We start from the raw sequence: 26,651 nt of genomic DNA, 5'->3' as shown, positions 1-26,651 counted from the left end.
ATTTATGAGGGTAAACAATGCAAAATATCTTGCATATCACAATACTCGAACAGAGGTTTTACTTTTTTTTACAGTATTCACTAGAGAGAGTAAGCACACATACATTTAACAATTTTAAGATTTTTCTTAATTTTGGACTTTACCAACAAAACCCCAAACAAACAAACAAAATGTTAAAAGTGTAGTTGAAAGGAAATCTGGAATATGAAGCATATGAAACAAACATCACTTTATTTTATTTTTAATTTGATATTATTAAGTTTGTTGAGAAGTTAAACCTAAAAGAATAGTGTTTACTTTTCAAAATATTATATTTGTTATAATAAATATTAGACTTAATAATCTAATCCCTGCAACAATCAAAAGCATAATTTTTTTGAGGGAAAGCAAAATAAAATCACTACATTCTAATAAATTCTGAGCTTTCATTGACTCCATTATACAAGTAACGTGATTAAAAGCTACTTGATTAAAAACTCAGAACCACTTGTGTTTTTCATGAACCTAGAATACTCAAAGGAAACACTATATGGTTTTAGACATAGCAAAAAAAATTAATATTTTATTTATTTATTTATTCATGAGAGACAGAGAGAGAGGCAGAGACATAGGCAGAGGGAGAAGCAGGACTGCATTCCAGGACCCAGGGATCATGACCTGAGCCAAAGGCAAATGCTCAACCACTGAGCCACCCCAGGGCTCAACAGAGTACATTTTTAAAATCTGATATTTGACACAATTGTCTATTCATTGTTTTAAATTATGGGTTGTAAGTTGAATAAAGACACCTTCTTATTTTTTACACTATTAGAACCTATGGTTTTTGGAACTCCAGGAAATACACAACAGAATTGATTGAAGCCCAATTTTTTCTTTTTAACTAAGTGTACATATACACACATATACACACAAATCAGTCACCTCTGAAGAGTAGTTAGTAAGAATTCTGCTTTCACTAAGCAACACTATATATTTAATCTGAAGTTTGTTTCCATATTCTTCAATCAGTTGAAAAATTACCAAACTTAAAAGTTTCTTTCCACAGAATCAGAAAATTAACTCCACCTACTATAATGCTTGTCAGGTCAGCTAACACCTCTAGTTCTAATAATAATTTATCTATATAAAGTACTAAGGTGATTGAGAATGTAGATGTATTTATGGTTTTTAATTCTTTAAAAGCATTCACTGAACACAAAATAAAATGAATGCTGATAAGAAACCTGGCTTTTTTTTTCTTTTTTGATTTGTAATCAGAATAAAAAAGAGACAACCAATTAACTAATCAGTTTAAACATGCTGTGCACTAAGGGAAACATGTTTCATTAATTAATTTAATACAAAGTTAGCTCACGTTAAAAATATTTTAACAAAAATATTCTGTACTTTTTTCCTTTGAATTTGACAAGTGTGCAAAATCTCAAAGTTCAGACTTTTTTAGACACTCTTCTCAGGATACTGAAGATTACCTACAGTAGGCTTCCATGATATAATTCATAGGAAAGCTGATTTTATATCTTCACAATGGTACAACTAGACAGATGACCATGCTTAAAAACATGTCGATTAAAACATTGCTACTTGAAGAAATTGGAGACATATTTGTTCCAAACTGGTGCTTCAAAAAATTTGGAATATCCAACATTGAGAATTTCCTTAAAAAATCCATAAATTCTAAAAGTTTTAGTCTAATAGGAAATTTTAAAAATATTTACCTTCAGGAGCACCTGGGTAGCTCAGTTGGTTAAGCATCAGACTCTTGGTTTTTGCTCAAGTCATAATTTCCAGGTCATGAGATCAAGCCCCATGTTGGGCTCCACACTCAGCATGGAGTCTACTTAAGATTTGCTCACTCCTTATCCCTCTACCCACCCTCAATCACTTGCATTCTCTCTCTCTCTCTCTCTCTCTCTCGAGAGAGAGAGAGAGAGAGAGAGAGAAAGAGAGAGATAGCATGAGTAGGGAGGAAAGGGAGAAGCAGATGTGGGGCTTGATCCCAGGATCTGGGATCATGATCTGTGCCAGAGGCAGATACTTAATCAACTGAGCCACCAGGTGCTCCAATAAACAAATCTAAAAATATATGTATTTACTTTGAAATGTGCCTTTAATATAACAATCATGAATATTATTGAAAAAATAGCAGTACTGAAGAGTCATTTTTTTTTAAAGATTTTATTTATTTATTCATGAGAGAAAGAGAGAGGCAGAGGGAGAAGCAGGCTCAATGCAGGCAGCCCGATGCAGGACTTGATCCCTGGACTCCAGGATCACGCCCCAGGCCCAAGGCAGGCGCCAAACCGCTGAGCCACCCAGGGATCCCCGAAGAGTCATTAATTTGAACATTATGCGAATCCATTGTATGATACATTCTTTGATTAAAGTACTTGTTAAACTTTGAATTCTCGGGCTGCCCGGGTGGCTCAGCAGTTTAGTGCCGCCTTCAGTCCAGGGAGTGATCCTGAGACTCCAGATTGAGTCCCATGTCGGGCTCCCTGCATGGAGCCTACTTCTCCCTCTGCCTGTGTCTCTACCTCTCTCTCTCTCTCTCTGTGTCTCTCATGAATAAATAAATAAAATCTTAAAACTACAAAAACAAAACTTTGAATTCTCTGTGAGAAATCAGATAGATGGTGGATGGATGCATAGATAAAGAAACAGAGGTATAGAACAGCCAGTTTGCTATACTGGAAAATATGTATTTCTAAAATTACTCTGTTGTGCAGAAATCACACAATAAAAACCACAAGGCATATGAGAAAAGATAAAGTTAAGACTACAACATTCAGAAACTTTGTTAGTAACAGGCACACAGTCACACATACACAGAATAAAAACGTATTAAAATAATGTACTGTTTTTCACATAAGGAATGATTAACAGATACATAAATATTACAATTATTTTGGCACTTTTTCCTTGAAAGGACCAGAAGTTTGCTTGGGGAAGAGGGTGTGAAAGGGATTGCAGTTTGTGATTAGCATGAATCGGTAGAAGGAGGATTATGTGAAATCTGATGGGAAGTTGTAACACCAGCTGGGGAAGTGTGGCTCACAACACCACAGTAAACAGAAATAGTTGGGAGATGTTTGAGGCATGTGTATATGTATTTCGTGTATTCCTATGCAGGTCAGCTCAGCTGGGTACAGCTTTTTTTTTTTTTTTTTTTTCTTTTTTTCTGTTTTCAAGTAGTGTTTCTTGGAGAATAAATTGTGCAGAAACAAAAGCAAAATTTGCAGTATGCTCAAATTGTCCCCTAATATATCAAATGCGTTGGAACAAGTCCATGTTTTTAGAACAAGTGTTGGAACAGAACTGACCGTGCATTTCTTGAAAATAATTTCTAAGATTCATAGGTAATGGTGTAAAAACCTTAGGATAATTGAATCAACACATTTAAAATCCTCCGATGCCTAAATGAAGAGTTGGCAAACTTTTTCCATAAAGGGCCAGATAGTAAATATGTATTGCTTTGCAGAAGATAGGGTCTCTTTTGCAATTACTTAAATATGAGTAGTGATGCAAAAACAGGCACAGTCAAGGCGAAATGAACAAGTATGACTATGTTAAATAAAACTATTTACAAAAATAAATGCAGACAAAAGTTCATACATGTTTGCTTCTTATTTTTATATGCTATAGAAGGCTATAACTGAGACGTGTGCTAAACTGACATATTTTTTGACACTTTAAGAAGTTATAAAAAGGATGGACGTGACTGACAAAAGTTTCACCTCTATTGTAATATTCTCTAGCCTGCTAAAATCCTACATACGACAGTTTATACCATTTTGTCCCTCAAATAGAAGTTGAAAGTTACTTTATTAAAATTTACAAGTAATAGTGATTGAGGCTATTCTAGAAGCAATGGTGATATCAAAATACAACTATTTATATATGATAACTGAGTTTATTTTTCAAGGAAAAGGAGGGAAAGTTTGTGCCCAAATAGTATCAATTTATCTAAAATATGAGAAAGCATAGCAAAGGACAAAACCTGAATATTTTTTCAAGTTGTACAGGGTTTGGGTAAATGTAATTTCATTTTTCTTATTTGTAATGGGTAAGTCTGTAAAAAAGTTAAGAAATAGGTTTAATTTTTTTAACATGTCCTACTTTGGGGCTTATTGACAAGATAATTGTGTAAAATTGGAGAGAGAAACATGAAATATTTACTGGAAGGCACTATGTTGATATCTACATAGAATTTGTCTTTTTTCTTATTAGAATAGTAAATTGGTCTTAGAAATCTCAACATGGGCTAATGAAAAGTATTCCTTTAAAAAAAGAAAGATTTTACTTATTTATTCCTATGAGACTCAGAGAGAGAGGCAGAGACAAAGGCAGAGAAAGAAGCAGGCTCCAAGCAGTGAGCTCGATGTGGGAATCAATCCTGGGACTCCGGATCATCCCCCGGGCTGAAGGCAGATGCTAAACCACTGAGCCACCCAGGAGTCCCATGAAAAGTATTCCCTAAATCCTAACTAATATATGACTATCAAAGAGATAACAAATCTCACCTGAATGATTTCTTTGTTTTGTGGTGGCTAAATAGCAGTGCTTGATTATTTCAAAATATAACAATAATTTTTTAAAACATTATAAAATAATTTTAAAAAGGCTCCTCACTTGTGTTAATCCTTTTTTCACTTTAAAATATTGTCACTTTGATTAAATTGAAATGCAAGTAACTATTTCTCATGTGTCCATGAGCATATTTTATTTTTTTTAAAGATTATATTTATTTATTCATGACACACACACACACACACACACACAGAGGCAGAGACACAGGAAGAGGGAGAAACAGGCCCTGCAAGGACCCCCATGTGGGACTTGATCCCGGATCCCAGGACACGCCCTGAGCAAAGGCAGACACTCAACGATTGAGCCACCCAGGCTTCCCTCCATGAGCATATTTTAAGCAATCAATCAAATCTCCTGTCAATTCCTCTTTATTTCATAATATATAGTTACTTAAATGTTTCTCTTTTTTTCCTTGTGATAGACTTTTAAGATCTGCTCTCTTACCAACTTTCAAATATGCAATACAGTGTTATTGACTGTAGTCATCATGCTGTGCATTACATCCTCATGATTTACTTATAACTTGAAGTTTATAATTTTTCACCCCTTTCTCCCATTTGCCTTGCCCTGCCTTGGCAACCACCAGTCTGTTTTCTATCTTTGAGCTTGTTTTTTGCTCATAGTTTGTTACATTTTTTTTAGATTCAACATATAAGTGAAATCATACTATATTTGTCTATACCTGATATATTTCACTTAGCATAATTCCTTCAAGTTCCATTAATATTATTGCAAATGGCCAGGTTTCATTCTTTTTTATGGCTGAGTAGTATACCATTATATATATATATGTGTGTATATATACCATTATATATATATAGTATACCATTATATATATGTATATATTATATATATATAATATCCCTCACTTCTTCTTTATCCATTCATCCACTGATGGACACTTAGGTGTTTCCATATTTTGGCTATTGTAAATAATGCTGCAATGAACATAAGAATGTATATATCTTTTCAAATTAGTGTTTTTATTTTCTTTAGATAAATACCCAGAACAACTCCTGGATAATACGGAAATTCTATTTTTAATTTTTTGAGGAAAGCCCATACTGTTTTCCATAGTGGTTGTACCATCTACATGCTCGACAGTGCACAAAGGTATTCTTTTTCAATACATCCTTGCCAACACTTGCGATTTCTTGTCTTTTTGATACTAGCCATACTAAGAGATGTGAGATGATATCTCATTGTGGTTTTGATTAGTGTTTCCCTGATGATTAGTGATGTTCAGCATTTTTTCCTGTACCTATTGGTCATCTCTATGTCTTCTTTGGGAAATTGTCTTTTCAGTTCCTCTGCCCATTTTCTAATCAGATCATTTGTTTTTATGCTATTTTGCTGTATTGATTCTTTATATATTATGGATGGTAAGTGCTTATCAGATACTACCTTATTTGCAGATATAATTTCCCATTCAGTAGGTTGACTTTTCATTTTGTTTATAATATCCTTTGCTGTGCAGAAACTTCTGAGTTTGATGTAGTCCCTCTTTACTTTTGTTGCCTTTGCTTTTGGAGCAAGATCCCACTCTTTTGATTTTACCTTGTCAGTAACAGGATCAAAAAAATAAAATAGAATAAAGAAAACATATTCATGATTTCTTTTACCTCTAAAACTATCTTAGAGATGTAACAAGAGCTCCTAGAAAATAAAAAAAAGTTTTAATATTTCATTTTATAAAAATAAAGATGGTAGAAATAGATTTGTTTTGTATGCTTCATATTTCTAAATTAGCTCAGCACCATGTTAATATTTGTATGGGAAGAGTTGTCAACTCAAAGAGATGCTCAATTTCGGTCTTCCCAAGATTAAGTTTGTACAGGAAAAATAGTGCTAATACCAATATTTCAGAGATTGTGTGTTTTATGAGAAGGACCTCACTGTCCATAATACCCTCAACCTTAGTGTAAAGCTTTACCAAGTCTTTATATAAAAGTTATGTATTATACTTCAACAGGAAATTATATGTTCCTTCATTCTGATATCACCAGTAACTGTAATAAATTAACTATAGCACTGCAATTTCAATATCAAACAGATTTTTACCTCTCTCTGACGCTTGCCAGAAGGCTCTGCTGTAAAATACAGGCTAGAAGTAAGGAGATCCATGAGTAGAATTCAGATTGTGACAAAAGACATCGATCTACCACAAATGTATGAAACAACTTGCTGAGGGGGGCTAGGGGAAAATTCAGTTGACCTAAGTAATTTTGGAAATGATGGGTTAACATAAGATTAAAGATAAAGAGAACTATGAATAAGAACCAGTAATAAAGTTGTGTCTTATAAGGGTATGGGTTGGCAATTTTGAAACCATTGTTTGTTAACTGGAGTTGAACAATACATAAACAGATGGCGGAAGACTGAAACCAGGTTTTTCATTTGGTGTGGAAGATTACCAAGGAAGCAAAGCAGAAGGCTAAAATGATCCCTGTAGTTTAATGGAGAAGAGTGCAGAAATTGGTGGGAGTCTAGTTTATTTTAATATAAATATAGATGAATGAATACAGAAATTTTTAGCTTATGTGTATATACATGGGTAAATATATACATGTATATTTCCTTACTCTGTCAACTGAACAGGCAGAGAGGCAACAAGACCCAGTAGCCATGAGCATACCTAGTAACTTGATATTGATTATTAATACCATTCTCCAGTTGAAGGAACCAAGGATTCTTGGACAGATGGCTGACTGCAGGTCTGGAGCAGGACATGTACAAGATGGCCAGGTGTAGTGTCTAAAAGTAAGAAAATTAGGGGCTCCTGGCTGGCTCAGTGAGAAGACTATGTAACTCTTGAACTCAGGGTCATAAATTTGAGGCCCACCTTGGATGTAGAGATTATTTAAAAAAAAAAGGAAACTTAAAAAAAAAGTAAGGAAGTTTAAATACACATATGCATGTGCAAGCCTGTACACACACACACACACACACACACACATACACACACACACACACACCAAGAGGCTAAATCAAAGGGACAAGGAATCAACCAGAAGAGCCCCCAGTGGCCAAAGGTGGAATTATTTGGGCAATAAAAAAATGCTGATAAAATAAATAGAATATCAAAATAAATAGAGAAACATACCGTGTTTTTGGATCAGGAGCTCAGCATAATAAACATGCCAATTCCTCCCAATTGATGCACAGATTTAATACCATACCCAGGAAAATTCCAACATTTTGTAGTTATAGAGAAGATAATTCAAAACAAAAGTTTTGAAAGATTTTTATTTATTTATGAGAGACACAGAGAGAGAGGGAGGCAGAGGCACAGGCAGAGGGAGAAGCAGGCCCCATGCAGGGAGCCGGACATGGGACTGGATCCAGAGTCTCCAGGATCTCACCCTGGGCTGAAGGCAACACCAAACCGCTGAGCCACCCAGGCTGCCCGATAATTCAAAATTTTTAATTGAAAACTAAAGGAATTCAATTTTTAAGCAATTTTGGAAAAAAAATAAAATGAGAGAAATAAATCTTCCAAGTTTCAACTTTTATTATTCAGTTGCAGTAGGCAGAACTATATGGTACTGGTTCAATGGTAGACACAGATCAGTGGAACATGAGAGAACCCTGAAATAGATTGAAATAAATATGTCTGGCTGATTTTTTCATGAAGGTAATAAAGAAATCCAATGGAAGAATAGGTTTTTCAATAGTGTTGGAAAAATTGGACATTTGTAGGAAAAATAAAATAAATCTCAACCTTATACAAAAATTAACTCAAAATAGATCACACTTAAATGTAAAATGTAAAAATAGAGAACTTTTAGAAAAAAAACTATAGGGGAAAATAATCATGATCTATATCTAGACGAAAATATAAATTGATACCAAAATTGTAACCCATATAAGGAAAAAATGATAAGTTGGATATAATTAAAATTAAATACTTTTTTAAAAAAGATTTATTTATTTATTCATGAGAGACACAGGCAGAGGGAGAAGCGGGCTCCATGCAGGGAGCCGGTCGTGGGACTCGATCCCGAGACTCCAGAATCGAGCCCTGGGCCAAAGACAGGCGCTAAACCCCTGAGCCACCCAGGGATCCTGAAAATTAAATACTTTTAACTGATAAAGATGCTGTTTAGAGGTGAAAAGACAAGTTATGGCCTTAGAGAAAATATTTCCAAGCCATATCTCTGACTCCAGACTACTATCAAGGTATTTAAAGAAAGAACTCCAAAAACTTGACAATAAAAAACAGACAACCAGTTATAGACTAGGCAAAATAAATGACAGAGCCTTTTACTACAGAGGATATATAGATGACAAAGAGCACATAAAAAGATATTCAACATGATCATTCATTAGGCAAATGCATATTTAATTATGCATGAATATGTGTCTACTAGAATTCCTCAAGTAAAATATGACAACACCAAATGCTTGTGAGGATATGGAGAAACTCTTCCACTCATATATTGCCAGTGGAAATATAAAATGGTCTGCTACTCTGAAAACAGTTTGTCAATGTCTTAATAAACCACATATGAAATCACTATGTAACCGGCAATTGCATTGCTGGTCTTTCATCCAGAGAAATGAAAAGTTGTGTTCACACAAAAACCTGTGAAGATTCAGGTGATAGAAAAGTTCTGTGTCTTGCCTTTATCTATGTCAGTATTATCATCTATGGGTTTTCAAAATGCTACCATGGAGGGAATCTGGGAAAAGGATCCATGGGATTTCTCTGTATTGTTTCTTTCAATTGCATGTGGATCTACTGTTATGTATGGGAAAATAATGGGAAAATAAGTGGAAGAAGAGAAAATATAACAGTAGCAATCATGTTATTTCTTACAGCAACACTCAATAAATTCTGTAAAAGTAATTAAAACTTTATTAAGAAAACCATTAAAACAATGAAACTGTTTTGCTAATATTAAAAGGGTCTTTTAAAAATTATATCTCTTGACATAGCTAAAACATTAATTAGCATTAATATTTGCCATTCTAATCCTCTTCAGATTCAGTTTTTTGTTTAATTAAACAAAAATAAATCATATATTTATTAGATAGAATTATAGTATAACTGATACTATTATAAAATCTGTATGCGGGACGCCTGGATGGCTCAGTGGTGGAGTGTCAGCCTTTGGCTCTGGGCGTGATCCTGGAGTCCAGGGATTGAATCCCACATCGGGGTCCCTGTGTAGAGCCTGCTTCTCCCTCTGCCTGTGTCTCTGCTCTTTCTCTGTGTGTCTCTCAAGAATAAGCAATAAAATCTTTAAAAAAAATCTGTATGTATACATAAAGTAAATTTTAGAATGATGTTAATAAAATATAGAACCAGGTTATTTCTAGATGCTTTAATTTTGAATTTTATGTATTTATTTATTCATCTGTTTTCCCTGTTATAGTTTTTTGTAAGTTTGAATTGAAATTTAAATAATAAAATATTTTCTTTAAAACTATGTTTAAAATAGGCAATTTGGGATGCCTGGGTGGCTCAGTGGTTGAGATCTGCCTTCAGCTCAGGACATGATCCCAGAGTTCTGGGATCAAGTCCCAGATCAGGCTCTCTGCATGGAGCCTGCTTCTCCTGCCTCTGCCTTTCTCCGCCTCTCTCTGTGTCTCTCATGAATAAATAAATAAAAATTTAAAAAAATTCCTAGTTCCAAGTTAAAAATTTGGGATGCCTGGGTGGCTCATAGGTTGAGCATCTGCTTTCGGCTCAGGGAATGATTCTGGGACCTGGGATGGAATCCCACTTGGGTTCCTGCATCGAGCCTACTTCTCCCTCTGCCTATGTCTTTGCCTCTCTCTCATTCTGTGTGTGTGTGTCTGTCATGAATAAATAAATAAAATCTTTAAATAAATAAAATAGGCAATTCTGGGACGCCTGGGTGGCTCAATGGTGAGTGTCTGCCTTTGGTTCAGGGCATGGATGTTCTTAAATTTTTCATTGACTTTCAATGAGCTCCACTGAGATATACATACCCCTATGGGGAGTAAAATGTTAAATAATGAAAAATATAATTTTAAAGTTTTTATTTTAATTCCAGTTAGAAAACATATACTGTTACATTAGTTTCACTTTTATACACAAAGAAGCATCGGAAAGAGAAATTAAGAAAACAATCTCATTTATAGTTGCACCAAAATAATAAGATACCTAGGATAAACCTAACCAAATGTCTAAACCAAAGACATTCCGTGCTCATGGTTTAGAAGAACAAATATTGTTAAAATATCCATACTATCCAAAGCAATCTACATATTTAATTTAATATAATCCCTATAAAAAACCAACAACATTTTTTATGGAACTAGACTAAACATCCTAAAATTTGTATAAAACCAGAAAAGACCCTGAATAGCCAAAGCAATCTGAAAAAGAAAACGAAGCTGGACAATTCCAGACTTTAAGTTATATTACAATGGTGTAGTAATCAAAACAGTATGGTACTGGCACAAAAATAGACACAGAACAGAAAATGATGAAACAGGATAGAAAACCTGGAAATAAACCTACAATTATGTGGTCAATTAACCCTCAACAAAGCAAGAAAGAATATCCAATGGGGGGAAAAATAAATGGTGTTGGGAAAACTGGACAGCAACATGCAGAAGAATGAAACTAGACCACTTTCTTACATCATCCACAAAAATAAATTCAAAATTAATTAAAGACCTAAATGTGAGACTTGTAGCCATAAAAATCCTAGAAGAAAACACGGGTAGTAACTTCTTTGACATAAGCCATAACAACTTTTTTTCTAGATATGTTCTAGATATGTTTTCTTCCCGAGCAAGGGAAATAAAAGCAAAAATCATGAAAATATTTTTCTTAGAAGAAATAAGATCTCCCTTAAAGAATGTTTTAAAATTATATTCTAATTGAGATAATTATCTCTTAATGAGTTGCATTGCATTTTTATCATAAAATGTTTTTTATTTGTCTTTTTTTAATCATTTAAGAGAGTATGTATTTTTCTAAAATAAAATTAATATGTGAGATAAAGGATATTTGATGACGTTTTCCTAGTTATTTTAGGGAAAACTATTGGCTCTATCTAGTCCGTAAGTATCCCACTTATTTTTTATACATTTTTTAAGCCCAAGGTTCTTGCCATTTCCTTAATGCCAAAAGTTCATTTTATATAATAGCTTTTAAATGTTGTTTATGTAACAGCCCTAGTTAGCACAGTTGTTATTGTTTATACTTATTTAACATCTTCCGCAATTCTTTTTTCATGGTCTAATGTTAGGTCTTAGTCTCAAATAATTTAATAAGAGTTGTTACAAAAATCTATTACTTTTTTTTATTTTTTTAAGATTTTATTTATTTATTCATGAGACACACAGAGAGGGGCAGAGACATAGGCAGAGGGAGAAGCAGGTTCCATGCAGGGAGCCCGACTCAGGACTTCACCCTGGGTCTCAAAGATCACGCCCTGGGCCAGACAGGCGCCAAACCGCTGAGCCACCCAGGCACCCCAATCTATTACTTTTTAAATAAACTATTGTATCTTCCTAATGTGGGATATATATTTATTTGTTTGTATGTCTGGCAGATTTTAAAGTTTAATTAACATTTCAAATGTCATGCAGATTACAGCAGAGAACAGTGGAGAAAGCAGCAGAAAAAGGGGATTGTATTATCAATTGATATAATAACCCTGGTTCCTTGATTAGCTTGACTCTTGGTGTTTTAATTACCTCATTTCTAACATGGAGGTAATAAACCTTTCTTGCAGATATATGATTTCAGAATCAAAGGAGATGTTTGAAAAAGCACTTTAAATTTTTAATATTAATAGGAATTGTTACGATAATAAATATCTGCTATAGGCAACTGAGATATATTTTATAAATTGAAAACAATATGACTCCACATTTTTTCCTGCTTTGAGGGGGCAATTTTCCTATTTGATACAAAATCAGAAATTTGAATAGATGAATTTGATATTGATATAACTTTACAGGAATAAATAAACTCAGTGTTTTAGAGCCAGAAAATGTAATCTTCAAATACATCATGATTTTTGTCTGGTATTCCCCCCTTTATTTCTTAATTGGCCTAAAGTTTGAACAAATTTTTAAAAACTTGCAGGTGTATCAGGGAAAGATGCCATTTTATCATTTTTGGAATTAAATTGTTATAACAATTAAGAGCAAATGAAGAATGTAGTTAAAATCAAACTCATTCTTAATTACCAAATCTTTTAGAATTTACATAAAATTACACTCATCTAAAGTCATCAGTTTAGTGATCAGTTTTGATATTTTTTTTGTTCAACTTCATCTGGAAGCATGGTAGAGTACAAAATTAGTATGTGTTTAATTTCACAATTGAGTTCAAAAAAGTTAGAAAGTTATTCATAGTGTGAAGGGGATTTTCTGCAAAGAATAATATTACAGTTAAGTTTCCAAATCTCTAATACCTAGAAAGTATATAAATTTTACATACACCTAAGAAGGGCAACTCTACCTAGGAGGTGTCATGGTATCTTCCAGGGTACAGGATATTTGCAGCTCAAGCCATTCCCTTAAGAAGAGGACTTTTCTCAATAAAAGACCTCCTGTTAATGCTTTACAACTTCAGACTCTCACTAAGTGCTGAAATTACACAGGTCCATGTTCTCAAGGAGATCATGGCAAATTGCAAAAGATAAAACTTTTAAAAGATAATCTCAAAACATGAAACAGGCTAAAATGGATAGCCTCAAAGCCCTGTTGGAATACAAAACAAAACAGATTATTAAAGGTTTGTGGTCAATGTTATCTTAACAGTATACAATTTTAAATGCTTAAGAAGTCCAGTCCACTGGATAACTACAATTGTGTGTATGTGTTTATGATACACAGTAAATGTATGCTACTCTGCAAGTAGCATGCTTGCTTGATCACTAATGTTGGCCTGTTTGCTAACCCAGCTGTAAAAGATCTTCAATATCCTTTCCAGAGGCTGCTTTTCTTCCCTTCTCTCCCATGATTGGCTTATGACCTGACAGTACATGCTGACTACACAAATCCCCTCAGAAAAGATGGCGGTGTACTTTTCTACAGTCTTGGAGATGTTGCATAGCTACCAGCCCTGTGTGCATTCTTTGTGCAGAATATGCTTTGGGCTCCAAACTAGATAATGCTATTGTTTCCATGCACTATAGTACCAACTTCATCTTATATGTCAAATTACATTACTTTTTTCCTTGGAGTTTAGATAATTGTCTCTAAAAGTATATGACACCCAAATTGTTTCCCAAGTGACCTGTTTTTACTGCTGGATGAGCTCAGGAGAGGTTATTTTATAGAAAGAACAAGATAATGAAATGAAGTTTATTGTAAAATCATATAAGATGAAAGGAAAAAGGTAGGATGGCTTATTAGCCATCTTCTTACCTGGAGTTCGGGAAGAGTACTTTCATATTAGTTCTGGAAAAGTACTTACATATTAAATGTAACCCTGAATATTTCATGTAACGTTTTGTCAGCAGATAGAGACTAAAATGTAAAAATACGACTAAGATATCCATTCTAAATGAATGCAGAATAAAGAAATAAAATGAGCTATTTGAATATGTCAAGGAAGTTCATGGCGTTTCCATTGTGACATCTCTAGAGGTCTTCATGATAAAACTCATGGTAACTTTAAGAGCACTGATGCATAAAGGAAAAGTAACCTAGAACCAGTCGTAGAAGATAATTTAAGTCATCCCACCACCAACAAAAAACTGAAGCCTAAACTAGTGTTTAAAACGTATACAACCATGAGAGAGACAAGAACTAAGCTCAGGAACACATAGTTAAAAATTGATACTGCAAATTTAGTCAAAATTAGGCAAATAGAAACACATTTCTTCTATTATTCTTTGTGAAATATACTGAAAACAATAATGTAACAGAACCTACATTTTTTAAAAAAATGATAAACATGTACAAGATTTCCTTAAAAAATCAAAACACAAATAACCTTTTTTGGGATATGAAGTTTCAGTGCTGTGAAAATGTTAATGATCTTTAATTTCTTTAATTATTATCAACTGTCTTTAGAAATGATTCTGATAGTTCACCTGGAAAAATAAAGATCTGAGGAAAACCAAAACAAAAAGATATTACTAGTAATAAAATAAAGTATAAAGTTACATTATTATAAAGAGCATGGTATAGGCAGAAAAATAACCAGAAAAGTCAATTAATATTTTTTAAAAAGAAGGGTCTCCAAGTTTATATGGGAATTTAGTGTCTAATAAAGATGAACATTTTTGGATTATTCATTACAGCATTGGTAAAATGGAGTAGCCAGAAAACAATATAGTTTTCCTTATAATAAGTAGTATTTGAAATGGAGCACACATTTTTTGAAGCTTTCTCCATTTCATTCCTTTTTTCCAAACACCCATATTTATGAAATTCAATTTTACTGAAAGATATAGAAAGATCTGAAGATTCTACTCAATATCAATGAACTAAAGAGTATGTGACATTTTTCTCCAATATTCCTATCACTATAGCATATTTAGTGACATTTCATTTTGGTCAGTGTTTCCTAGGAAAACTAAAGACCTAATACAATTATCTGTCTAGTCTGTGTTTTATTCTTGATGACCCACTTATTCTTTTTCATTCGAGTATAGTTGACACACAATGTTGCACTAGTTTCAAGTATACAATATAGTGATTTAACAAGCCTATACATTATGTTGGACTCACCCCAAGTGTATATGCTATCTGTCCCTGGAAACGCTGCTACAGCATCATTGACTATATTCCCTATTCTGTACTTTTTATTCCCATAACTTATTCATTCTGTAATTGGAATCTTGTGTATCCAATTCTCCTTCATCCATTTTGCCCATTCCCCTACCCCTCACCTCTGGCAATCATCAGTTCTCTGAATTCATAAACCTGATTTTGGGTGGTGGTGGTTGTTGTTGTTTGGTTTGGTTACTGTTTGTTTTTAGTTTTTCCACATGTAAGTGAAATCATATGATATTTGTTTTTGTTTGACTTACTTAGCAGGATACCCTCTAGGTCCATCCAAATTGTTGCAAATGGCAAGATGTCACTTTTTTATGGCTGCTTTAATATATATTAACTCCCTAAAAATGAGTACTTATGTATATAAAAGTTTAGAGGTAAAAAATATAAGTGGTCAATAAATTTACAGAAAAAATCCTCCTCAACTTTATTGATATTTAAAGTGGTACAATTCTAAACAGTTAGAGAAGTCTCCTTTGCCCATTAGATTGGTAAATATTAAGTAATACCAACTATTGCTGAGGATTTTTAGTTGACCCTAAATTGCTATAAGCAATTGCTTTTTGAAAGCAATCATTGATTACTATCCACATAAAAAAGAAACACGTGATCTCACCATTAGTGGATAAGATATTTTCCCTTAGAAGCATATTCGACTAGATCTCACCCAGGGCCTGCCTATTTCCTGGTCTGTCAGCAGGCCTAGCTTGGCTTACTCAAATCTCCTCTTTAAATATGGTCATCACCTAGAGCCAGAGTCAAAAGGCAGGTGGGATATGTGCAATCATGCATCTGGCTACTTGTTTGTCCTGGTTGGCAGGGCCAAACTCTCTCATGGAGTGGTATGAAGTCTAGACAGTAATGGGTAGAGAGAGATGACTATTTGGCTTCAGAGTCCAGCTGTGTGTTTCACTATAGCTTCCCAAAGAACCCCTAATGTATGGAATTTGGCACATTTCTCATCATTAATAAATGCTTTCTTTATATTTTCCCTTTCCTCTGTGTTTCTCTTTACCATTTGTTAAAACACATCGAAAGGGCAAATGGTTAATATCCCAAACACTTCCAATTAAATCTCTTTCTATACATTTATCTATAGATACATTTGTATAAATGCCTGAATTTATATATACAGACTCTTGCTTCCAAAATTGTTGAAATAACAAGATAAAAGAAAACAATGCTTATTAGTCAGGGACCAGTTAAATGAATAATGTTATACCCTTAAAAAGGGATACTGTATAATTATTTTAAAAGCATGATGTAAATTTATATCTACTTATATGAAAAATATTCATTAAATAATATTAAAAAGCAGCAAAGTGGAATACAGAAACATAACACAATTCTTTACATAAAACACACACATGCAACACACACACACACACACATTCATACCTGCTCACATTCTAATCTTGCATGTTTGCTTCAAGGATCATAATTCCACAGATATCTTTCAAAGACCAGGCAAGTGTTAGTAATATCTGTAGCTAAGTAAAGAGTAAGAAGTAGTGGTAGGATGTAGGATGAATTTCACACTTAAATGAATTCAAATTTAGTTTTAAAATTTTAAACTACCATATTGCCCATACAAAACCAAGAACAATTTTCCTCAAACTCCTAGTGGTGAATCCTGATACAGGATATCTGTACTTCTAGAAGGCTTCCTGAAAAATTCTTAATAGATATCAATATTTTGATGGTGATAGGTGACCTTAATTTTATACTTCATACTTTTCTTTGTGAAGTTTACATTTTTTACTGTCAGGATGTATATCTCTATGCTTAAAAGGCTTACATAAATGCATGATAAACCAAATAAATTTCTTCGTTAATATTTAAAATATATACAACACATTTGACTAAGTTTTATTGTAATATTTGTGATGCTATTACATATAAAATCTTCATACTATATGGCTTTATACATATGCTATCTATATGATGTTACTTCACCTGCAATTTTTTCCCCTCTTCACACCTTGATAGCCAGTAAACAATATTCATTCCTCTCAAACTTGCTCAAATGACAAATTTGCTCATTATAAGTAGCTTGTTATTACAACTTTGCCCTCCCCCAAAGTGGTGAATCACTCCTTCCCCTATAAACTTCTGTATGCTACATGCTTTTATAAAATACACATCATATTGAGCTATTATCCATTAGAATGTGTTCTTTTTCTTTTATAGTCTGAGATTTCCTTGAAAGTAGAAACAGTTCTTGATTCTCCTTACTATCACCAGTGGCGTGCAGAATGCCCCAAACAAAATTGGTTCACAATAAAACTATTTAAACTAAGTTGAGAGGAGACAATTCATTTTGTAATCTGTAAGTCATTCCTAGAATCTAGAAGAAAAGTAATAATTTCTCATTAGTGAAGGCTTGCTATGCTATTTCTTAAGCACTGGGTACATTTCATGTTATTTAAGACTCACTATGGATAATTAAGTTAATTTTCCAGAAGAAACTTGAGGTTCTGAGTCATTAATTTTCTGGGCCAAACTCAAAGATCTAGAACCTGTTTATGACATCATGGGTAAGGATTTGACCCTAGAATAAAGAGAATCATAAAATTCCTCTAAGATACACGAAAGCATAAATTGGGAATAATGCTTTAAATTCTACTTTGCCTCAGTTGTAGGACAATGAGGATTTGGCAATAATAAAATTTAGAAAGATAAATTTTAAAATAAGCATAAGATAAATTTAGGTATAAAAGAAAAAAAATAGTAACAAAAATCCAGTGATTACAACTGAATTTGTTTGTAAAGCTATATATAAAATATCTTACCATCATAACATATACTGTAATATATAGTATTAATAATTATTTGAGCATGTATAATAAAAATATAGTTTTTCCAAGAAGATGGTACATAAATATAAGAAAAACAGATAACTGACATTAAAGTTTTTAACTAAAAAAGGGTATAAATCTATAAGGACTATAGATATTGCAAAATATACTTTTCAAGAAGGAGCATTATAGGAGCCTCCAAAATAGGAAACATAACATATATAGCTTATGGATATAATTGCAATAAATTATTTAAGGTATTATAAAAAATAAAATGTCCTAAATCAAGAAGAAATCAGCAAGCAAGTCATAGTATCATAATATGATACTATTTTTTCAGGAAAAAGAGGAAAAAGAATTGAAAATTGGTTTTATTAGGGCACTTTTATTTTACCAATGGAAATATATTTTTCAATAGAATGAGAATTTTCAAATAAAAGAATGCATAAAATAAAACACTGTAGTCATAAAACTATTTAAAAAGTAGAAAAGAAATGTAAGAATTGTTTTTAGTCTCTACCCCAGTACTACTATATTTAAAAATCCTGGCAAATGTAATTCCTTTGGGTCCTCAAAGAGTATGATACGTTATCTACAATAGAAATTTATGTTGGTGAACTTGAATTATAAATTTTTTTCCCTACTTCAATGAGGGTTACAACTTTATCCTCTCCTCTGTCCATACTGATCCCAATTGTGATAGAGGTATAGGCAAAAGCCTTATTAATTGCTAATTGCAAGTATAAAGACATAAAGAAATTTGGAAGATCACTAAGACCTCTGTTTCTCAGGATACTTATATAAAAAAGCACCCCCTGAGAAAGGCACTACTCTATACTAAATGACCTGCTTGGCGCCTTAAGGCTCTTGGTCTCCGAGCTGTTTAGTGGCCTGTGTCAAAAAAATTACTTGTTTCAGTCCAATTTCTCTCAATTCAATAACCCCTAAGCCTCTCAAAACAAAGCAAAGTTAAAATGATTTTCAATTGCTTTGGACTGGGATGTGTCAGGCAGTCACCAACATTTCATGGACATCAATAGAACAAAGCACTCACCCTGAAACCTTTCTCCTTTTCTCATTAATCAAAATTCCAATGAGCTGATTTCTGTTTTAGTCTAGTCTAGAAGAGATTTATGAGAAATGGGATTTTTCTGACTCATGACTTTAAGCTAAGTATGCCAGATACATATTCCTGGGAAAAACAGCACAGCTAATCATCCCACTTAAGTCTAAATACTGTATACTTGATTGTGTAGTGTATTCCAAAGGTCCAGCAATCAAGCAGCCTGACCGAACAGAGAACATGGCTTTCTGTTCTGGACTCTAATTTTTAGTGAATGACTTTTCTCAGTGTGGTTTATTTAGTCACATATTCTAATATCAGTTCATTGTGTCAGAAAGGTAAAATCACAAGAATTAACGATAGAGGATTTCACTTACTCAGCCGCCTGTCGTCACCTGTCAACTTTCTACCCATTCATCACCTAGCCTGTCACACTTGACATAAGCTTCTGAAGGGCTGGGCGAAGGGGAGGTAGGAGAGGCTGGATAAATGTCTTCATGATCATCTTTAGCAATGTCAGTAGCTCAGCACTCTCAGTATTTTAGACTTGCCTGTGACAGCTTTTCCACTAGAGCTGAAGCTGCATTCCAAATTGATATTTGTGGCGGCTTGGATTCTGGGCTAGAGCAATGCCTGAGGCAAGCCAAATTCTGCAGTTTGATACCAGTAAACAATATGATCTCTCTTTGTGTTTATGTGGATGAGCTGGGGTGGAATGAGGGAAGGATAACTTCAAATGACAGTTGCCACAGGTGATTAATTTCTTTTGGTCTTTTACAGATTTACGCTGCCTACTCTGATTTAAATTGGTGTTCATAATGATGCTTTCATTTTGCATAAAAGCTGTAGAGATGCTTTCACTCATGAAACAAATACGCAGGCGGGAGGCCATCCACAAAGATGATGCTACTGACTTGCTAAAAAAAATAGTGCTATGAGATATTTCCTCTTTACTTGCCCATGTATCGGCCCATTTGTGCCCGGGACATGTGATCTTGTGCCTAGGAGATGTGATCATGGTCCAGCTGATTGGAGAGAAGCTCAGAAATGGGAACTAGTGATGCTGTGGGGTGAGGGATGGAGAGAGGCAACATAGAGGTATTATTAGGGAAAGAGTGCAGGCACAGCTAGCAGAGAAGAAAACCTGTTCCAGAGAAGGAAACCTGTTGGTTGTTTCTAAGTGTCATCATGGAAAAGTAACTTAATCCCACTGAGGTTCAAGGAACCAAGGGGAAAATGAGCAAAGGATACTGTCTATGAAGGGATATCATGAAAATATTATACTTCATATGAAAACATTTGAAAAGTTACAAAGGATTATTTAAGTCTTAGTTAAATATTTGTTTAAAAGATTTTATTTATTTATTCATGAGAGACACAGAGAGAGAAACAGAGACATAACATGAGGGAAAAGCGGGCTCCTCACAGGAAGCCAGATGGGGGACTCAATCCCCAGACCCTGGATCATACCCTGAGCCAAAGGCAGATGCTCAACCACTGAGCCACCCAATTGTCCCTATTATTAATAATTATTTCATATGAAAGGGAAACCAACTGACTGATAATTGAGCCTTTACACTTGGCCTTGGGAATTAGAAAGAGTACAAAATCTCATGTCTTATAACTTTGCTATGTTTTTTATGGTCTATTATTAGTCATTTTAGGTTTCCATTTTGGGATATATATAAACATGAAAGCAATAGCGTTAGTATATATCAAAATATTTAAGTAATGCATATTTAGAGAAGTTGGCAGCATAGAAATGAGCAATATTAAATAGTAATTTTAGCTACCCATGGGAAAATTGCAATACAGAAATAAAGTAGTGCAATGTTAAATAAAGCCTTTCAGGTATAATGATCATCCAAACCACGATTTATTTATATGAATCATGGATTAACAAGTTGTGTTTTGAACATAAGCAGAAAAACTCACCTTTTTCATTTTATTGCAGAAATATCCTTAGAATTTGTGATTCCAATGGAAAATACCAGAATTTCTCATTTTCTCTTTGCTCAGTCAATAGTCAGGGGCTGTACTATGATTACCTGACATACATTCAAACAAATGTGAGCTCCCACATTGATCTATCACCCTCTGGGGAGTGTAGTTCTCAGAAGCTCTGTTTCTAAATAACAAGGTGAGAGTGAGCCAATACAAACTTCCTTTGAAAGAAAATGTCAGATTTGGAATAGAAAAACAAAAGAAATATCACAGCCTTCTTTAAAAGATACATAGGGCTGCAATTGCTAAAGTATGTCTTATAGACACACACCCTTAGGAAATCTGATGAGCATGCACATCCAAATTATTTATGGCAACTTAACTGCCCAATCAATTCTCAGAGAAAATGAACAAAAGTACTAAAAGCTCTAAACTTTATCTGAGAAATATTTATGATTTGAAAGCCAAAGTTAAGCAATGACTTCTTTGTTCTAACTAAACGGTACCTGTCTGCCCTCAGAAGTAATACATGGCATATATTCAATAGGTGGAAACCTACTGGGTAAAAAGATTTACAGGAAATAAAATGTCAATTGACTATTTTTTTTCTCCAAAACATTATCCTTTTTCTATATTTCATAACCTCTTAGTAAGGCCGATATTTGATATGAATGACTGCCTCCAGAATCTCTGTGGTCCAACTGTCATAATATACAGTAATCAGATTTGGACTTCAAATGACCACCTCTGATCATCACTCCAGCTCTCAAAACTTTTAATGGCTTCCCATTGCCACCACTTACACACACACTCCCAATCTTCACAATGCACTTTTTAAATGGCGGCGACATTTTTATCCTGACCTCCCATTAATGCTCCATATATAGTCTACATTGCAGTCAAACTGAACCATCTATTTTCTTCCTAACACTACTTGTTTTGTGCTCCTCTGCACACTCTGCTTTCTTTACCTCAGATGTCCTCACTCGCATTCCATCTCTGCCTGGTTGAAATTTTAGGTATTCTTCAAGTTCTATGTCAAAAATCACACATTCAGTTTTCTGGCTCAATATCATTTTTAGTATCCCAAAATATCCTTAAAATCCTTAGACTCAAAAACATACGTAACCTTTAACTGACTCTCAATAGTAGAAGCCAAACTGCAACCAGAATCTGGGAAAGGTTTTCATTACTTGTAAGACATATAAGCCTGAATTGCCTTCCATGTTGGTAACTAGTGCTTGGGTTGTTTGCAGTCATTTGAGGAACACCATTCTGCAGAGCCGACTGAAAGCAAATTTGTCCCAACTGCTTTGCCCATCCTCTTAAGACCAAGGCTCTTGACTTAGTGTCTCTCTACCTCATTTATTAATTTTTAATAAGCCAAATCTATTAATTTTTAAATGGCTAGATATTCTTGTTACATGTCATTTTTATAAATGGATTGCCATTCCCATAAAATTTGGGTGTCACAAAGTAGAAGAGATAGGTAGTGAAGCAGCTCGTGCAGCTTGTAGGAGAGGTTAAAGGAATCAGAATCTGGAACAAAATACCTGTAATGAACCATGTTGTGTAATCCCTTGGTCAGAGCACCAGACAAAGAGGCAATCAGGAATAAGAAATATATATATACATCCCTCAATCCAGCATAAATGCACTAAATGAGTATTCATGAAAACAATGTAAATTGGACCAGTAACTTTGTATTAACCTGCCTCTATCAGCTGTAGCTCTGAGAATAGAAGCATATCAAACACCCAAGTGTGTTTCTTTTAACTGTGTGATAAAAATAGTTTAGCTTTGTTTTTGAGAATCAAGGACATTGTGTGAAATGGATTGCATGCAACTATTTTTTGCTTACTCTGTAAGTTTGTACTATGCATTATAAGACAAAATGTATTTGTGTGCTTTGATATTGTGAGACCTACTATATTTCTGCTGAAATTATCTGACAACCCCTCCTCAAGTGGGTTGACTAGTGAATAAGGGGCTAAAGATATGCCAAATAATCGAAGTTTCAGTCCAATAATTCTGGTTGGGGATTTTATACTTTTAGGATACATCAAAAAAGGAAATACCTTGCATGGTACTGATGAAAAATATGGAATAATTCATGAAATAATGTTGTAAATACTTTGGACATGTCTAGCCCTGTCTGAGCTGTAGGGAAATAGCTAAGAAGTTAAAAAAAATCATTATGTCTTACTAAGGTGATGGTCTCTCATTCCTCTGGAATAAGATGTTCCAAAATAAATTAAATAATAGATTCCAATGACATTCCAAGAAAACTAGTAGATTGTCTAGTAAAGAGAGAAAACAAAAAATATTAGTATAATAGTTAATGAGTCCCATAAAAAGGATGTATAAATGAGCTATAAAAGGTAAATCACAAAGGCTTTTAAAGGGAGATAAAAAAAAGTGCAAAAGCATGTCAATAAAAATAATAACCACTGGGACTTTTTAAAAAATTCATTGATAAAATTATGTACCAAAATGTATTAAAAATTTAAAAAACATGGGATCTAGGGAACTGTTTTGTCATGGATACAAAACTAGCTTAGAGACAAGTGGAAAGGTTGGGAATAAGTAGTCACTTTTCTAAATAAAGAAGTGTAAACAGCAATGCTCCTTAGGGAGCAGTGCCAGCATATGCCTTATTTAACATTTTTATAAATGATTTAGAAGAAAAGTGCATAAGGGAATCTCAAAGATTGTGGAAGATTTTCTATGTAGTGCAAACTTGCTGGAGCTAAGTGATCTCAGGAATATTTTGTAATTTGGCTTATAAATGGCAAAATAATTTTATTTTTTTTTTATTTTTTTTTTTATAAGTTTATTTATTTATGATAGCCACACGGAGAGAAAGAGAGAGCCAGAGACACAGGCAGAGGGAGAAACGGGCTCCATGCACCAGGAGCCCAACGTGGGATTCGATCCCAGGTCTCCAGGATCGCGCCCTGGGCCAAAGGCAGGCGCTAAACCGCAGCGCCACCCAGGGATCCCTAAATGGCAAAATAATTTTAAATTGGAGCATTTTACTTAGAAAAAAATTAAAATTATATGCAGAGGATGCTCAGTTTGTAAATATCAGTTTTTACATAGGTCATGGACCTTGGCATTGTTACAAAACATATCCTTCAAGACAGAAAGAAAGAGGAATGATTGTACTTAAATATAGCAAATACTTATCATCATTAAGCAAGCTATTTGGAAAATTACTAACAATACTCTTCTGCGTTTATACTATACTAGAAGGCTACATATATGCGAAATCTCCAAATCTCCAAGCATCTAAAATTTCCCAAGAAAGGAGAGGACTGCAAACTTCAGAGGAAAAAGCTAATTCTGTCTGGTGAAGCTCCACATCATGTAATTTCCTTCCTGATCAAAACACTTCTGTGTTTATCCTTCTCCTGCATCTTCAGTAGCTCACTTACTCTGGACTCAAACTTTCCCACCAGCATCAGTATCTAAACCCACTCTGACAGCCCATGTTGCAATGGACAACTTTTTAGTTCAAAAAATATGGAGCATGTAAATTTATTTCCTGAAAGCTTTGGAATAATAGGTACAAAACACAAAATAAACACATCTTCTGTGTGTATTTGCAGATGGTAGGTATGGATAGAAGCAGAATAAAGATTCTAATTTCTGAAAGACAAAGTCAAGTGAAAGAGAAGTTGAAAAAAATGATAGGAAAAATGAAGGTCAAACCAATATATGTTCTAAAGAAGTATAAAGGATAACAAGATCTTAATGTAGATTGATATAAATTATCGTTTGAAAATGAGGACCAGATGTCATCATGTTTTTGGAAGCAAACAAGCAAAATTACAGGATGATTCCAGTAAATCAGGCCTAGAAATTGTATTCTCAAGAATTCAATAGTTGACAAATAAACATATTAAAATATAACTATTTCTGTAATATGATGAAAAAGATATACTTCTTAAGAAATTTGAATATATTTTAAGCTAATGAATCAAAAACTAAAGGTCTAAACAAATTATTTAGAAGCATGAGTAACCTTCCTAGAAAAATGAGAAATGAAAATGATCAAGAGATGTTTTGTTTTGTTTTGTTTCTGTTTTGTTTTAGAAAATGGACTAGGTTAGGGAGAAATAGTGGGGGAATAAAAATGTGAATGAGGGCAATGGAGGTTATTGTTTTATTTAAAATATCTGGATTTCTCAGTAACATTTGGCACAGTTTATCATTCTATCTGGAAACGTTTTACTTCATCTCAGAGTCACAAAACTCTTCAGGTAGTTTCACCCAACTATCTGGTCTATTAACATCTTTATTGTCAACTTTCCCTCAACTTGAATGCTTCAGGAAATTAGTCAAGTTTCCATCACCTGGGACTCCATATGAGGCCACTTTCTTTCTTACTCTGTATCCTCTCTTTAGGTACTGTCCACTACCATTACTCCATACACCATGAATATGCAGATGACTCACACATTTTATTCTGACTTCCCTTCTAAGCTCTGGAATGCACATCTGTCTATCTGATATCATTATTTCAGTGACTAAGAAATGTCACAAATATATCATGTGTGAAACCAGACCCTTAGCATCATCCCCCAAGCATATTTCTCTCTGTCTTCCTAATGTGAGCAATGAACTCCACTATATATCCAGGGCTCCTGGTTGAAATCTGGAAAGTGTTCTAGAAACCATTGTCTCATCACGCACCTTAATCCATTCCCACTTAAGTGAATTTCTATTGAAATGTCCCCTTCTTTTCTTCTTTTTCTTTTCTCTTATTACAAGCTATTTGAAATATTTTAAAAGCCTTCTAATTGATGTCTGGTTCTATTCCTGTCTCTCTCCAATACTCTGCTAAGACAGCAGTAAAATTAACATTTAAAAAACATAATTGGGGAGCCTTGCTGACTCAGTTGATAGAGCATATGACTCTTTTTTAAAGATTTTATTTATTTATTTATTTATTATTTATTTATTTATTTATTTGAGACACAGAGAGAGAGGCAGAGACACAAGCAGAGGGAGAAGCAGGCTCCATACAAGGAGCCAAATGCAGGACTCAATCCCAGATCCCCAGGGATCACGACCTGAGCAGAAGGCTGGCACTCAACTGCTGAGCCACCCAGGTGTCCCAAGCATATGACTCTTGATCTTGAGGTGGTGAGTTTGAGCCCAACATTGGGTATAGAGATTACTTGAAAAAAAGAATATATTGTCTAATTGAATTTAAATTAAAATAAAGAAAAATAACAAAGCAAGAAAGATTAAGAAAACATAAACAATGAATGTAAATTGACTCCTTAAAAATACAGTGTTCTTCAAGTAGGTGAATATACTAAGCATAATCTGCAAAGTTCAGATTGATCTGATCTATTGTTACAGATACTTTTCTTTTCATTTGCTCTTTCACTGCAAGAATTTTGAGTTCTTTGAGTTTCTGGACAGCACCCAATCCTTTTATAGTCAACCTTCCCCTGTTGTTCCATTCTATCCAAACCTCCTACAGCCTGCATCCAAATCAGTGCCTCTCAACATCTGTTTACCTT

The 26,651-nt window shown here is 34.0% G+C and overlaps 1 long non-coding RNA gene across 1 annotated transcript in view; it reads right to left on the bottom strand.

Moving 5' to 3' along the window:
* The window catches only part of LOC112644214 (uncharacterized), a 43,000-nt gene extending 23,195 nt beyond the window's left edge, over window positions 1-19,805 (bottom strand). Inside the window, exon 1 of the long non-coding RNA XR_003126223.3 lies at window positions 19,548-19,805. This is a non-coding gene — a long non-coding RNA (uncharacterized LOC112644214). The remainder of the gene's footprint in view (window positions 1-19,547) is intronic.
* Window positions 19,806-26,651: the final 6,846 nt, after the last annotated feature.

The sequence above is a fragment of the Canis lupus genome, chromosome 1 (assembly GCF_003254725.2).
Source record: "Canis lupus dingo isolate Sandy chromosome 1, ASM325472v2, whole genome shotgun sequence".
Lineage (NCBI taxonomy): Eukaryota > Metazoa > Chordata > Mammalia > Carnivora > Canidae > Canis > Canis lupus.
Note: the sequence above shows the minus strand (reverse complement) of the source record. Positions and strands in the feature narration are given on the sequence as shown.